Source organism: Dermacentor silvarum, chromosome 4, assembly GCF_013339745.2.
Source record: "Dermacentor silvarum isolate Dsil-2018 chromosome 4, BIME_Dsil_1.4, whole genome shotgun sequence".
Classification (NCBI taxonomy): domain Eukaryota; kingdom Metazoa; phylum Arthropoda; class Arachnida; order Ixodida; family Ixodidae; genus Dermacentor; species Dermacentor silvarum.
In genome coordinates this window covers 123,562,466-123,572,655 of record NC_051157.2, presented here as the reverse complement: position 1 = coordinate 123,572,655, position 10,190 = coordinate 123,562,466, and the positions used below count along the sequence as shown (strand labels likewise).

General features: G+C 49.8%; 1 long non-coding RNA gene across 1 annotated transcript in view; it reads right to left on the bottom strand.

The window, feature by feature from the left end:
* Positions 1–694: 694 nt before the first annotated feature.
* Positions 695–10,190, bottom strand: part of LOC125945201 (uncharacterized) — a 20,377-nt gene continuing 10,881 nt past the window's right edge. The window contains exon 2 of the long non-coding RNA XR_007466690.1: positions 695–893. This is a non-coding gene — a long non-coding RNA (uncharacterized LOC125945201). The remainder of the gene's footprint in view (positions 894–10,190) is intronic.

Below are 10,190 nucleotides of genomic sequence, written 5' to 3'. Positions count from 1 at the left end.
GCAGAAAGCGCGAAATTGCTACTGGAAGTGCACTGTTCAAGCGCAAAGGAGAGAAAAAAAAGGAGGAAGTGCTTGCGAGGTTAATCTGACGCACACTCAGGACTCCGGTGTGGGAGAAGGCACGGATGAAATGTCGCTTCTAAGTGTTAGTTGAGGTGAAAGGAGAGCATGTGTACGTTGGCAGTGCAGCTCGCCTTCTTGCACCGTGGCGACACGACATTTTGGTTTCTTCTGTCTTCTGCCATATTGAAAAAAATTGTAGAAATTCTTGCGACAAAACGTTGTCTAAACGGCGCTTTAATACGTTCAGTATATAAACGAAATTTCCGCTCTAGCTTGGTGAGGAATCCTTTGAGCAAATCTAGGCTTTGTTTAAGAATGGTCATGCACTTTTGCAAACGGGCTTATAGCAGGGCATGTTAGCGATCGAATGTTACGGGTGATCGGGTGCCTTTTGCTTTACCTAATTATGGAAAGCTCTGCTGTTGTAGTTAGGAAAGTTTCATTAGTAGCTTGTACAAGCCATTAGAGTCCGGCGACACTATAAATTTTCGGAGATTATTAAGGTGCGGCTCTTAAGTACACTTAAGACGTACACATAATTGAACTGTTCGGTCTTGAGACTTAAGGGAGCTGAAATGTGATGATAATTTCGCTTTATCAGTAGCACATCTTACAGAATAATGAAAACAAATCAATGCAAATATCGTTTATTCGGATCACATAATATCGCAGACGGTAAAAAGGTTCTTGCTTGAATTGTGAATCTTGCTACTTGTTTGGCGAACAGCACTTCAATTTAGTAGAAGAGCACGCGTAATTGGGGTATACCTTGGAACCGTTGCATTTCGGCAGGCAACTTCCTCCTGGTACCAAGCAACAAGGTCTCTGCACTGCGTCGTATAGCATTTAAAAATACATTAAAATCTAACCCATGCAAAACTTCAGAAAAGATGTAAAAAAGCTTTCCCCTCCTAACAATAAGTTACAGAATAAGCAACTGCATGACAAGCATAACGCATTCTTTACGCTGGAAGTGCCTCGTCTTGCATTTACTGGGTCTTTAATTTATGTACTGGGTTTCTATCTACACCTCATTGGCGGTCTTTCACTTGACATAAAAACCCATTTTGAAATTTGATACATTAAATACTATACAACAAGAGGTAACACACCCAAATCATACAGCGGGTGTTGGCCTGTGTAATAAATTAGAAACTATACGCGCCTCGTTAGATGAATGGCGCGGAATATACGGGGCTCGTTAGATTCTTTGCACTGTATAGAAAACACACGCGCAAAGAACGCACAGGAAAACGCAGTAGTTGATCGCATCTCGAACGTAAAAATTTATAGTAGCGACACCATGCAAAACAACTAAGGTCTACTCCACGGTGGCTTCTTTCAAATAAATTATCACTCTCTCCAATCACAGTGACAAGGGAACTTAGGCAAGTGTATAGTACTACACATTGCATTTCCGAGTAATGAAACATGCAAAATAGAAGAAAACGAACATAGGTAATATGCAACGAAATGATGATTTCATATTATTAACACCACTTTACTTAAAGTCCATTTTGAATAAACGGAAAAGTATTCGTGTTTGCAAAGAAAGCAAAAATTGAAGGATCATATCTTTAGCGAAGCCTAATATCCTCCAATATCACCTTTTGTAAGCATGCGTATATGAAGGACATTTCAGTTCATTCAGATTTGCAGAAAAACGAGTAAACGCATCGTTTATACCTTGAAATGACACTAAAAACATACGTCGTTGGCGCCTTCAGTGGTAAATTTAATCTGATATTCAAGTGCTTATTCTGCCTTTTAAGAATTTCAAGAAACGTTATCTTAGTCACTTGTTAAGCCCGCCCTCGTTTGAGGTCCGTACCCACATTTTAGAGTGCGATAATTCCGAAAAGAATGTTTCACTGAGCGTCCAAAACTTAACCGCGTGCTGGTTTATTACCAGAAGTCGTTACCACAGGGCATTAGCTGGCCTGCCAACGATAACTTTGTAACCAATACTGTGTAACCACCACAATAATAGAGGGCGAACGAAACCGCAACTTTGGTCACCCACTCCGACGTATTGGTGCTGGTTAGGATGCGCGGCTATTAAGGCAGGCGGCGAGCCTTTGCGGGGAGTTCGTTTGGTTGGTGCTGGCAGTAGTGGTGTTGCATGAGGCGGGACTGGCCTGGTGTGCTTAGCCAGAGATTGGCTCACAAAATGTTTCCTCCAGTAGACCACATCTGTGATTGGGCGTGAGAACGCGTGCACGGGCTGGACTGACGGCCACGTCCATGAAGCGGACTTAAGTTCCGTGGGTGACCAACCGGCTATTACCGCGAACATCTATGAAATTTCTGTGTGCGCTTATTGGTGACAACGGTGAAAGCTCACGCTGCGCGATGGATGAACGCCCAACGCACCCGAGACCTCAACCATCACGAAATGTTCATGAATCACAGCACTCAGCAAAAGCATAGAAAATTATTTTTGTTGTGCTGGCGCTCTAAAAAACAAAAAAATCAATTTTATCGGCACTCATTGCTTTTTCGGACTGCCAGATCATTCGGACATGTTCGCGGCATTGTTCCTGTCCGGAACACCAGTCAGCGACTGTAAAGGTGTTCATAGTCCGCCACCAGTGGTTGCCTTATTCTGCATTTCCATCGTGGGGCAGGTGCCGTATAATTCCATTCCGACTCTATTCCAATTTCCTAACGTCAAATTTACGTAACCGCGGCCCTCAAGCATCGGACCATGACCCGCAGCGTTGTTTGAACAGCCCCAACAAAGGCGCTCCTCGTTTATAGAAAGTCAGTTTTGTTCGATTTGAAAGCAAATAGCATTGCCTACATTGACATGTTCTTCCTATATAATAGGCTGGAGCGGCGAGGAGCGTGCTCAAGTGGAGGGAGCTTCGGTGAGACCGAGCTAGCACATTGAAAGTAGGTAACCAGACGAGGAGGTCGATGCCGGCATCTGCGATTGGTCCCCATCGCCTTGCTAGCTTGCGATGGCTGGGCGAAAATCTCGGCGACGTACATCCGGAACGTAAAACATACCACTCAAAGGTATCCTATGCAATGAGCGGGCATAGCGATGTCCTATATGCACCGAACGGCCTTGACACTGCTATGCTGCTACCATAGGTCGGCGCACTCACTCATGAGTGCACTCACTCACACTCACTCACACTCATTTCAAAGGCGTGAGTGCGAGTACGAGTGAGTGCCAGTGAGTGTGGGTGGAGGTGAGTGCGAGTGCCAGTGAGTGCCAGTGAGCGTGAGTGCAGGTGAGTGCGAGTGAGTGCCAGTGAGTGTAAGTGCAGGTGAGTGCGAGTGCGAGTAAGTGCCAGTGAGTGTGAGTGTAAGTGAGTGCGAGTGTGAGTGTGGGTGGAGGTGAGTGCGAGTGCGAGTGAGTGCCTGTGAGTGTGAGTGGAGGTGAGTGCGAGTGAGTGCTAGTGAGTGTCAGTGCAGTTGAGTGCGAGTGCGAGTGAGTGCCAGTGACTGTGAGTGGAGGTGAGTGCGAGTAAGTGCCAGTGAGTGTGAGTTCAGGTGAGTGCGAGTGAGTGACAGTGAGCATGAATGCAGGTGAGTGCGAGTGAGTGCCAGTGAGTGCGAGTGAGTGCCAGTGAGTGTGAGTGAGGGCCAGTGAGTGGAAGTGACTGCGGTGAGTGCCAGTGAGTGTGAACGTGAGTGTGAGTGGAGCTGAGTGTGAACGTGACTGAGTGCTGTGAGTGTGAACGTGGTTAGTTCTGTGAGTGAGTGGAGGTGAGTGTGGACGTGAGTGAGTTTGAGTGCAGGTGAGGGCGAACCTGAGTGAGTGTGAGTGCAGGTGAGTGTAAACATGAGTGAGTGCTTGAGAGTGGAAGTGAGTGTGAACGTGGTGAATTCTTGAACGATAAGCAGCAGTATATCAGTTCATCTTGCTTGCGGAAAAATGGAAGCACTTTATGTGTACAAGCTCACTCCCGCTGATGACTTCTCGCGCTAGCAGATTGTGCACACCAAGATAGAAAGCACTCGATAACGTCGTAATAATCCAAGGTTCAGGCATGAGTGAGACAATGTATAGTGAAGTGAGCGGTTACATTATATTGCGATAGCAATTATATGGACACTCCAAGCGCACTTCTTCCGTGGTCGTGGATCTCGCTGTGAGGTTCCGTATAAAGTCCAAAGACGGTAATATCGTCGCCCCATGCCGACAGTACGCTTTATGTGCGAGTGAAAGCTTGCGAGGGTCAACCGACGCTTGCTGCTCAATCTCTCGCGTGCGTGGGAAGATGGCGCGCTTCTTCTGTCGCGCGCGAGGCACGGGGGGTGTCCTCTTACCCCGGCGGCGGCCGCGCGGGCGCCGTATACATATCTTGAAAGCGATCTGCGACGTGGAAAAAGAGCGCGCCCGCGCGGGCCTCATCATCAAAGCGATTTACGACGTGAACAAAGCTCGACTAGTGCCGGTAACTTCGTATGTGGTGTGTTTTGGACGTTTACTTCGCGTTGAATGCGAGAGGCGTCACTAAGGTCAATTCGCTCGCAGCTTTACCGCGGTTCCTCACTCCAGCGTTCTGACAGCGAGTTTCCGCGGTCATTGAGCGAGATGTGTCCATGTTTACCTGTGCACGCGTTACAGCGTGATCATTAATTTAGTTAGTGAGGAATAGAGGCAAGTTTATACGACCAATAAAACTTCCATTGTTATCGCAATCGAGGCTTCGCCTTTCGAGCGAAACTGAAACATTTTTTTTAAATACGCCTGAGAATATGGATGGGCTGGAACGCTCATGGCAGACATATCAAAGTCATGACCGGCAAATTTTGCCATTACTTCCATTGAGTGAAGACGCCTAATCCTGTGTGATTTGCTACAGCTTCGCTGGTCATCCGCCTTCAGAGGGTGGAATGGGTCCTCATTTTTTTCTCCCTCCCTCTTAAACATACACGCACAGGCTCCGATAAAAAGGCACAGCAGAAGAGGGACTAGCTCAGTTAGCACAGAGTAACCGACACGCACCATCGCATACATGAGAAAAAGCGAAGATGCAATGATAGATACCGCTTTGTTCTCGCTTTTGTGTGTGTGTGTGTTTTGGCGTTAAGTGGGTGACTAAGTATATGGACAGTCAATCTCTCCCTCTATTTCCCGCTCTCTTGGCTGAATCTGACCGAAGGGGAGCTTAGTGAGCATGAGCGGCGGCAAGCATGCACAGTCTTTTGTCAATGACAGAGTTAGGCAGATAGAGGTTGGGGCTGTAACGATATTTATTAAAAACAGTGAAGTGACCACCGTTGAACGTCGGCAAAGCGAGATTTGGGTAACCGTCTTTGTCACTAAAGTCGCACAGCTCACAGCGCCACGATTGCTCTCTTCGTCATTACTATGGCCCAATGAGAAACAAAGCAATTAGCCATCTTGACAACTCAGGCTGACGTCCACGTGGCTGGAACTCGACCAAATACTTTGCCGGTGATCGTTGGCTTAGCAAGAGCGGAGGCTGGCTGTGTGTGTGTGGGGGGGGGGGGGGAGGTCAACTCCCAACCCATCCCAAAAGTTTTGGACTACTTTGTATGCACGTATATTCACGCACACACGCAGACACACACACTCGTATAGGAGGGTGCTACATGACACCATGAATAAATTTGACACAAAAACTTTAGTCGTGCTCATTTTGCGCTACTTTGCAGTGTTAATAAGCTCTCTTAAACAATTCAGCCAACGAATCCGTGAACTTGTATTTCTTAAAAAAGAACCTTATTGCCTTCCTCTACACCCCCTCCATTCTTGTAATGAGTTCTTTTGTGTACGGAAACCAAACAATATTGGCGTACTCAAGCACTGGTCGAACAAGCATTTTATAGGCCAGCAGATTTGCATCTGGGAGCGCTGGACGAAGGCGTCTTCTCAGAAAGAAGACTCGCTTTAGTGCTCAGCATGTACATTAATTTCCACTTTAGTTTTTTTTATTAACATGGCTTTCCAATCGGACAGAGTGTGTTAAAATGACGCCTAATTATGTACGCGGAAATACCCAAGAAGTGATTCATTCATAATGCAAATAAAATCAGATATCTGTTTCTTGTTGCATACTGTTAGGGTTACAGATTTTTACGCATTTAGGGTCATCTGCCACTCCTGACACCATGAAAAGGCTGAATTTGAATAGCGGGGCTGTTTAAGCCGGCCGTTAGTCCGTCGTCGCGGACAAAAAAGCGTGGGCCGATCCTGGCGGTAGTGCAGAAAGGGTCCAAGCGCAATGGCGCATAGCCCTGTGAACTAGAGAAGCTGAGCCAGGCTAAGTCAGCTAAGAATGGTTGGGATCGACTACTTAAGCTTAGTCAGTCATCGATAGCCAATCGATAGCTAATCTAAAGCTACTCTATCAATAATCAATAAATTCAGGAAAATGCTGGGGATGATGATTTGGTAGTGCTTAGCATAGCCCAAATACGTGGCCAATACCTTGCGATAGCCAATCGATAGCTAATAAATACCTAGTAGATGATGGATCAATATTAAATAAATTCAGGGAAATGCTGGGGATTAGCTAGGCTCCCCTGTCTCTTTAGCATTGCGCCTCCAGTGCAAGCGGCGCTAATTTTTGTATATGGTGATCACACTGCGGTTAATTTAGCGGTACGAAATACAATAGTCAGTGAATAGACGGATGTTTCTATGTAATCGGGAAGGCAAATCTTTTATGTGTATTAAAAAAGTTGTCGCAGTTTCACCTGAAAGGCGAAGCATCAATTGCGATAGCAAATTTGAAGAGAGCTATACGGAGTAATGATAGCAGCTTTATCAGCTGTATAAACTTGGACATGCAGCAGCACCGGCAACACGCAGAACTGTTGTCGACGCCGTCGGCGTTTTGCCCGCGTTCGCTCAAAATGCGTGCAGCGTTGGTGACTGTTGCCGGAGCCTCTGATATAAATAGGCACTTGGTGCCGCAGCTAAACGTCGCCTCCCTTCCCTCCCCCTCCCCCACGGTCTTTCGCGCGTTGGAAGAAGGCACGTTTGCTCGACATATATGGTGATTGTAGAGGAGGAAAGAGGCGCCTACTTCTGCAGCTCTTAAGGGAGCACAGCGCAGAACGCGCGTTTGTTCTCCGCCGTGCGTTCACTCCCCGTGAAAGCGCGCGTCCCTCGCACATACAGTCGCACATACATTTCACTCGCACATACAGCGTTCGGCGCGCGGCGACGATTTCATCTCCATTGACGTCATACGGAACCTCACGGCGACGGCGACGGCAACGGCGACGGCGACGCCGACGGCAGAAATCTGCTTTTGAGTGTCCATATAATTGCTATCGCAATAAAACAAAACTGGGCCCAACGCACAGCCTTGGCGCACTCCCGATGTAACAGGTGCTAAACTGGAAGCTTCGTTTTGAATATACACGAATTGTGAGCGATATAGATCGGCACACTAACTCATGAGTGCACTCACTCACACTCACTCGCATTTATTTCAAAGGCCTGGGTGCGCGTGCGAGCGAGTGAGTGCCAGTGAGTGTGAGTAGCGGTGAGTGCGAGTGAGAGCCAGTAAGTGTGAGTGGAGCGGAATGAGAGCCAGTGTGTGAGAGGGAAGGTGAGTGCCAGTTAATGTGAGTGGAGGTGAGTGGCAGTGAGTGGAGGTGAGTGCGAGTGAGTGCCAGTAAGTGTGAGGGGAGCGGAGTGAGAGCCAGTGAGTGTGAGGGAAGGTGAGTGCCAGTTAATGTGAGTGGAGGTGAGTGGCAGTGAGTGTGAGAGGAGGTGAGTCCAAGTGAGTGGAGGTGAGTGTGAGTGCAGGTGAGTGCGAGTGGGAGTGAGTGTGAATGCGAGTGAGTGTGAGTGAAGGTGAGTGCGAGTGTTAGTGAGTGCCAGTGAGTGGAGGTGAGTGCGAGAGCGAGTGAGTGCCAGTGAGTGTGAGTGGAGGTGAGTGCGAGTGTGAGTGAGTGCCAATGAGTGTGAGTGCAGGTGAGTGCGAGTGCGAGTGAGTGCCAGTGTGTGTGACTGCAGATGAGTGCGAGTGCGAGTGAGTGCCAGTGAGTGTGAGGACAGGTGAGTGCGAGTGCGAGTGAGTGCTAGTGTGTATGAGTGCAGGTGAGTGCGAGTGCAAGTGAGTGCCAGTGGGTGTGAGTGCAGGTGAGTGCGAGTGCGAGTGAGTGCCAGTGAGTGTGAGGACAGGTGAGTGCGAGTGCGAGTGAGTGCTAGTGTGTATGAGTGCAGGTGAGTGCGAGTGCAAGTGAGTGCCAGTGGGTGTGAGTGCAGGTGAGTGCGAGTGCAAGTGAGTGCCAGTGGGTGTGAGTGCAGGTGAGTGCGAGTGCGAGTGAGTGCCAGTGTGTATGAGTGCAGATGAGTGCGAGTGCGAGTGAGTGCCAGTGAGTGTGAGTGCAGGTGAGTGCGAGTGCGAGTGAGTGCCAGTGTGTGTGACTGCAGATGAGTGCGAGTGCGAGTGAGTGCCAGTGAGTGTGAGGACAGGTGAGTGCGAGTGCGAGTGAGTGCTAGTGTGTATGAGTGCAGGTGAGTGCGAGTGCAAGTGAGTGCCAGTGTGTGTGACTGCAGATGAGTGCGAGTGCGAGTGAGTGCCAGTGAGTGTGAGGACAGGTGAGTGCGAGTGCGAGTGAGTGCTAGTGTGTATGAGTGCAGGTGAGTGCGAGTGCAAGTGAGTGCCAGTGGGTGTGAGTGCAGGTGAGTGCGAGTGCAAGTGAGTGCCAGTGGGTGTGAGTGCAGGTGAGTGCGAGTGCGAGTGAGTGCCAGTGTGTATGAGTGCAGATGAGTGCGAGTGCGAGTGAGTGCCAGTGAGTGTGAGTGCAGGTGAGTGCGAGTGCAAGTGAGTGCCAGTGGGTGTGAGTGCAGGTGAGTGCGAGTGCGAGTGAGTGCCAGTGTGTATGAGTGCAGATGAGTGCGAGTGCGAGTGAGTGGCAGTGAGTGTGAGAGGAGGTGAGTCCAAGTGAGTGGAGGTGAGTGTGAGTGCAGGTGAGTGCGAGTGGGAGTGAGTGTGAATGCGAGTGAGTGTGAGTGAAGGTGAGTGCGAGTGTTAGTGAGTGCCAGTGAGTGGAGGTGAGTGCGAGTGCGAGTGAGTGCCAGTGAGTGTGAGTGGAGGTGAGTGCGAGTGTGAGTGAGTGCCAGTGAGTGTGAGTGCAGGTGAGTGCGAGTGCGAGTGAGTGCCAGTGTGTGTGACTGCAGATGAGTGCGAGTGCGAGTGAGTGCCAGTGAGTGTGAGGACAGGTGAGTGCAAGTGCGAGTGAGTGCTAGTGTGTATGAGTGCAGGTGAGTGCGAGTGAGTGCCAGTGAGTGTGAGTGCAGGTGAGTGCGAGTGCAAGTGAGTGCCAGTGGGTGTGAGTGCAGATGAGTGCGAGTGCGAGTGAGTGCCAGTGAGTGTGAGTGCAGGTGAGTGCGAGTGCGAGTGAGTGCCAGTGTGTGTGACTGCAGATGAGTGCGAGTGCGAGTGAGTGCTAGTGTGTATGAGTGCAGGTGAGTGCGAGTGCGAGTGAGTGCCAGTGAGTGTGAGTGCAGGTGAGTGCGAGTGCAAGTGAGTGCCAGTGGGTGTGAGTGCAGATGAGTGCGAGTGCGAGTGAGTGCCAGTGAGTGTGAGTGGAGGTGAGTGCGAGTGTGAGTGAGTGCCAGTGAGTGTGAGTGCAGGTGAGTGCGAGTGCGAGTTAGTGCCAGTGTGTGTGACTGCAGATGAGTGCGAGTGCGAGTGAGTGCCAGTGAGTGTGAGGACAGGTGAGTGCGAGTGCGAGTGAGTGCTAGTGTGTATGAGTGCAGGTGAGTGCGAGTGCGAGTGAGTGCCAGTGAGTGTGAGTGCAGGTGAGTGCGAGTGCGAGTGAGTGCCAGTGTGTGTGACTGCAGATGAGTGCGAGTGCGAGTGAGTGCCAGTGAGTGTGAGGACAGGTGAGTGCGAGTGCGAGTGAGTGCTAGTGTGTATGAGTGCAGGTGAGTGCGAGTGCGAGTGAGTGCCAGTGAGTGTGAGTGCAGGTGAGTGCGAGTGCGAGTGAGTGCCAGTGAGTGTGAGTGCAGGTGAGTGCGAGTGCAAGTGAGTGCCAGTGGGTGTGAGTGCAGGTGAGTGCGAGTGCGAGTGAGTGCCAGTGTGTATGAGTGCAGATGAGTGCGAGTGCGAGTGAGTGCCAGTGAGTGTGAGTGCAGGTGAGTGCGAGTGCAAGTGAGTGCCAGTGGGTGTGAGTGC